The sequence below is a fragment of the Pteropus alecto genome, unplaced genomic scaffold, assembly GCF_000325575.1.
Source record: "Pteropus alecto unplaced genomic scaffold, ASM32557v1 scaffold79, whole genome shotgun sequence".
NCBI classification, from domain to species: domain Eukaryota; kingdom Metazoa; phylum Chordata; class Mammalia; order Chiroptera; family Pteropodidae; genus Pteropus; species Pteropus alecto.
Window position 1 is genome coordinate 7,529,294 of NW_006494612.1, and position 6,494 is coordinate 7,535,787.

General features: G+C 33.1%; 1 pseudogene; it reads right to left on the reverse strand.

Annotated features, from left to right (window-relative positions):
- Positions 1 to 799: 799 nt before the first annotated feature.
- Positions 800 to 918, reverse strand: LOC112474436 (annotated as a pseudogene).
- Between the last annotated feature and the right edge of the window lie 5,576 nt (positions 919 to 6,494).

Consider the following 6,494-nt stretch of genomic DNA (forward strand, 5'->3'; position numbering starts at 1 on the left):
GAGGGATACAGCTTGGTCACAGAATCCTGGAGTGGAAAGAAACCACACACTCTGATGAGATCGTCATGTTGAATGACTTCAGATTGTAATTATCCTTTAGTCAGTGCTTGAGAATCAATTCTCGGAAAGAAATCTAGCCTTTCTGGTAGGATCTGCAGCTGAGGGTTATTGTTTAGTTTTAATGTCCTCCAAGGCAGGACTTTAGGACCAACAAAAGAAACAGGAATATATATATGAATATGCACATATATAATATATAGCTATATAACTAGATGTCTCTACATATCTACTATTAAGTATATATATACGTATATATATACACGTATATATATATTTTTTTTTTTGACTAAGGGTACAGACTAACTTAAAGTATATGTGCATACATGGATGAGCCCTAGATTTAGTGGAAACTGGAGTTTGGAAGAGGAATACATCCCAGAGCCTACCTACTGATCAAAATGGGCTCCTGATATACACCTGAGCTCTGTTAGGACTGATTTGGTATCATCCTAATAGAATGCGATGAGTCTAAAGTTTGAAGAAGTTCGACATTATGGGTGGATGGTTTTTGGAGAAGGTTGATATGTGGTAGATCTTGTAATAATTACTTGATGCCTTTATACTAAGTGAATGAGAATATAAACATGTGTAATGTGTCTTTCCATACTCGCTTAAATAACAGATTCTTGAAGATTTATTTAACAAATATACTTGTTTTTTTTAGGTGAGGCAACCTTTGGTTGACTTCACAGATTGCAAAGATCTTGTCAGTTTACAATCTCTTATTTTTTATTTGTTACACCTACAGCACCTGGTCTTCTTCGGTGGTCTCCCATCCAAGTACTAACCAGGCCCGACCTTGCTTAGCTCCCGAGATCAGACAGGATCGGGCTTATTCAGGGCGGCATGGCTGTAGTTAACAAATATACTTTATCACTTACTTTTATCTTTAATATTTTCAAGTAGCTTATACATGAATGTGATTCAAATTTTAAACATACACAAAGGTATTTGATGAGAAATCTCACTCCCACCCTCCAATCCCAGCCTTTTTAAAGAGGAAATCACCATTCTTATGTATCCTCTCTGAAATAGTCTATGAATAATATATAAAGCACCTAGGTATCTATGTGTTGCTATCCCCTCACACCCAAATGATGATGTAGGATACAGATGTGCAAAGTTAAGGTCATCACCTACTTCATTGATAATTGTTAAATTATGTAACACATCATCAAATTGTATTCTTTCAGAGGTCTATATTTTGCATTGGACTTTTTATCTGCCACTGAAAATTATTTTGCATTCTTTCTCATATGGAAGTATTGAGATCATTAAAAATACAAAACAGACAAATAAGTCAATCTGGCTGAACACTCACATCTTTAAAATGTTGAGAGCAAACTGTTATTATCCTGTAAAAATCTTAATGGTTTATTTTCTAATTCCCCCAAAGCTCTTTCTTTTGATAATCATTTTACCACAGGATATAATATCCATTGTTTATGATTAGTAGACTGATAGTATTGTAGAGAAAACCTTGCACTTAACATACTAATTTTTATCTACTTTCATAAATTTTATTACATTACTTGACACATTGTTCAGTTCAACTGACATGAATTTTACAGAAGAAATTTTCAAAATGAAGGAGGCAGTGTAGTGATATATATGCAAATCTTAATCTGGTTGCTACTTCAGAATGTTTTTCTGTCATTGCAACTTTGTCATCAAAACACACTATTCAAAATTAAAATAACATTTGTTGACAATGCAATCCTCTGTAGTTTATAAAGTTCAGATTTAGCTGTATTTATTAACAATGAACTGAAAAAAAGGTAATTTTTCTTCATAGCACCAACATGTTTAGGTTATCGATATACGAAAAGTAACTGCTATGTTAGCAGCTATCTGTATATTTGCCAAACAGCTATAAAAAATATTTTGCTAGTTTATTAGTTTTATGAGTTGGTTTGCCATATAATTGGTTAATCCCTGAATAGGTGGAGCTATGGTGTCATTGGAAAGTGGTGCTTAAGCCTCATTCTCTGCCCAGATTTACCCAATATTTGCAAGCAGTCTCTTACTAATGTAATCTGTAACCAAGTGTGTCGGCCATTTCGTATGGCTAGTTAATCTTAGCAAATTTTCAGTGTCTTCAACATAAGGCAAAGACGAAATAATGAATGCAACCCTAACAAATTTTAGTGCTGATTTGAAAGAAGCCTAAAAAGGACTAACTTAGCTACTAATGTTGAACCATAAATTGAATACAGGTTTGATTTAAAATAAAATGATGGTAAAAAAATACAAGTTTTAATATATAATTGCTTATATGTTTAATATTTTTATTCATTCCTGTGTTTCAGTTGATAAATTAATCTTAAAATCAATTGTTGAAAATTAAAAATAGAACTGTTATATATATATGATATATATGTACCAATGTATGTAACATATACTATAATATATAAATACATAATATAATATATACAGTGTATTATATTATATGTACATATATATCACATTTTCTTTATTCAATCGTCCACTGATGGACATTTAGGGTGTTTTCATGTCTTTGCTATTGTATATACATTATACATAGACACACATACAATAGAACATTATTCAGCCATAAAAAGAGGGAAGTCTTGTCTTTTGTAACAACATAGATGAAACTTGAAGACATTAAGCTAAGTAAAATAAGTCAGACAGAGAAAGACAAATACTGTTATGTTCTCACTTATATGTTGAATATAAAAAAGCTAACCTCAGAAAAAGAGAATGGAATGGTGGTTGCCAGGGGCTGGGGTATAGATGAAATGGAGAGATGTTTGTCAAAGAGTAAACTTCCATTTATAAGATGAATAAGTTCTGGGGATCTAATGTACAGCATGGTGACTATAATTAACAATATTGTTTTATAGACTTGAAACTTGCTGATAGAATACATCTTAAAAGTCATCGCCACACATAGAAAATGCTAATTATGTGTGGTGATGTAGGTGTTAACTAACCTTGTTGCAGTAATCATTTCACAATATATACATATATCAAATCATCACATTGTACACTTTAAACTTAATTATGCTATATGTCAATAATATTTCCATAAAACTGAAAAAATATTTCTTGTTAAAACATAGACCTATTTTTCATGATTAGCATGCAGTTGAGAAGACATGAGACTCATCACATGACCTTGAGCAGCCAAACTAGTCTATACTCTTCCTGAATAAACAAGTCTACTAATTGCTTGTTTGGATGTCATAGCAAGTTCAATTTGCTATAAAAATTTCTAAGCACTTAACTTTCAATGTTTGTATCTTTCTAATTGTGGATCAGCAATAAAGAGCTTGAGGATTAACACTGGTCTAAGGACCCTACTTTGAATAGCAGTATAGAGTGACTGTCTCCTCACACTCATAATAGGTTTAACAATTTTTATCACACTCTTATAATAGGCTTAACAATTTAATAATAGGTTTAACAATCTTTGCTAATCACTTAGGTTAAAAAAAAAGTATTGTATTTTATTTTGTTTTTTTTATTTGATAAGTTTCTACCAGAGAGCTTGCTTTCTCTTATAATGATAAGAAATGTTTATGTTTTTAGAATACTATCTCTATATCGCCCTTGTGTATTACATTTTCCTCTTTGTAATTTGTCCTTTCCTTTGTTTATGTGTCTCTGACATTAAGAGTCCAGTGTAGTTCAGGTCTGTTGTCATAAGGATTTATCTTGCTCTGTTCATGCCTTTGGGTTCCCTGTCTAACTCAAAGAATCTTGCTCACCTTGCAATTCTTTGAATGCTATAGATGAAAGTCAACATTCTACACCACTCCAACTGAATTAGTTTCCTAGGACTGCTGGAACAACGTACCACAAACTGGATGTATTAAAACAACAGAAATTTATTCTTTCATAGTTCTGGAGCCTAGAAGTCTGAAATCAAGATGCAGACAAGGTCAGCCATGCTTTCTCTGAATGCTCCAGAGGAGGATCCTTTCATGCCTTTCTGGATTCTGGCGGTTGGCAGCAATCCTAGTAGATGCATCATTCGATCTCTGCCTTCATCTTCAAATGGTCATCTTCCTTCTGTGTATGTTTGTCTCTATGTCTTTTCTCTTTTTATAAAGACACTAGTCATATTGGATTTAGATTCCACCCTGATCAAGTATGACCTCATCTTAACTTAATGGATTACATATGTGAAGATTTTATTTTCAAATAAAGTCACAATCTGAGGGTCCAGGCTTGACATGAATTTTGAAGGATGTTATTTAACACACTACATTCAGTATGTACAGTATCAAATGATGTACTCCTCCTTTGCCTCTAAGGATATTTTGCTCTTCTCATCCTAAGACCTATAGTACTTATATTTATCTGGGTTCTTTTATTTTCAGACCTGTGGCACACTTGAATTCCATTCTGGACAGATGAAGGATGAAGAGAAAAGCTCAAAAGAGCAGGAAGGGATGGAGGGTAGTAGGGTGTGCTCTAATAGAATTAAAAATAATTCTCTTTAAATTGTATTGCTTCTAACTGAGCAATACACTTAACCTCCCTGAAAACTTTGTTTCCTTATCTGTAGGAGCTGTCATATAATTTCAGTGTCTTCAACCCCTTCAGCCTTTAAGACTCAACATTGCCATTAATTTTAGATAAAACAATTGAACAACCATCCGATGATTCCGTTTTTTTGGTTGTATTATCAACTTTTTTTGTGAACTCCAATTCTCAGCTAGTCTTGGTCTTTACTCATCCTAGCTATTGTCCTCTATTCATGCAAGTTCATCCCAACCATGGTTATAACGGGCATGACCAGAGCAGAGGCAAAGGAAAGCGCAGGGCAGGCAGAGCCATGACATAATGCAAAACCAAAACCTTAAAAATGTTCTATTCTAAAAAACTTGGAAATATTCCATTTTCAGTCAATTTGCCTGCTTCTAACTGAGCAATACACTCAACCTCCCTGAAAACTTTGTTTCCTTATCTGTAGGATGAGAGGACTGAGCTGTTAGAGTTCTAATGTGCTGACAAATAATAACATGCTATCCTCCTATGAAAGAAAGTTAAACTGGTCGAAAATCAGATTAACTTTTTTTAGGTAAAATAAATTTTTTTTTACATTAAGGATTAAAGGCTAGAATTCGCTCCTGAGGAGACCGAAGTGACCCATACTGAAAGTCTTTGAAAAGCGAGTATCATCTCACCTACCCAGCATGATTTAAGATAAAGGCCACCTGAAGCCATCAGATTTTAACAATATCTCTAATCTTAAATTTTGATATTTTATTCATTGTTTTAACTTCATGCTCGTTTTGAATGTGATTGTAGCTGATATTTTATTATAATTATTATGACTAGGACAGAATTTCTTTTAATTATAAAATAGCATAAGCATTTGTGGTTACCTCTTCTGCCCTGAGAGTAAAATGTAACCAAATGCCAATGCTCTTGATGTTAATGGGTTTACTCAAAGGAAAACAGTACAAGAAGTAGGGTTAGCTCAAATTATTCAAAAGACACATTGTTTTGTTTCATTTTTTTTTCTTTTCCTAATTTGTACTCTGTTCTGTAACAATTGACTTCCTGTTCACTTGCTAGTATATCAGATTTCATAAAAATATAGAGTCTTTATCTCCAATTTATCTTTGTTTACTTATTATCCTGGAGAAGTAAAAATCAAGCAAATTATAATAAGCTAAAAAATAATCTGAACATGGACCTCCCAAATTAAGACCTGCTGCATTGAGATTGACTTCACTGTGTGTTTAAAGAAAGTCATGATTCATTAACTATGGCCTGTAACAATCAAATAAACAAAACCATGCTCTACAAGGCATCCATTAGCACATTGAAATGCATAAATCTCTAACCATGTGACTTAGGGCTTAACCATTTGCCAAAACAGCTGTTTTCTCAGTTCAAATAATGAAGAGAAAAAACAGCTGAAGCCAATTAGTGGATAAGCATTCATTCCCAAATATCTGCGACAGTTGAGTGGTTTATTTTGCAGGACAGATATGTTGTTATTCAGATCCAAGGAAGAAAGCTTCTTTTACAAAGAAATTGAAGGTTTTATATTAACCCTTGTTTGTACTGGGCTCTCCTCCAAAGAGCAAGCAGAGAAATAAACAAACAAATAAACAGCTAATTAAAATCTAGTGTTCTCGAAAGAAGTGCAGTGAATTATTTAGGATTGTTTGTGTCTTTGCTTAGAGAACATTTTAAGCAGTCATGAGGACTGGGAATGTGAACGAACATAAGATTCCAAGGCAAAGCAAAATATCTGATTTCAAAAAGAAATTATGTTTACCAAAGAGAAATGATCTATCAAACAGAAATAGACTCTAGAGAAAACTGAGCATATTTTCCATACTCAGATTATAAAAGAAGATCTATTCTCAGTGAAGGAAAAACTTTAAACACATTGTGTTTGAGCTTGGAATCAACACTATTGTTAGCAAAATCATGTATTGAATTTT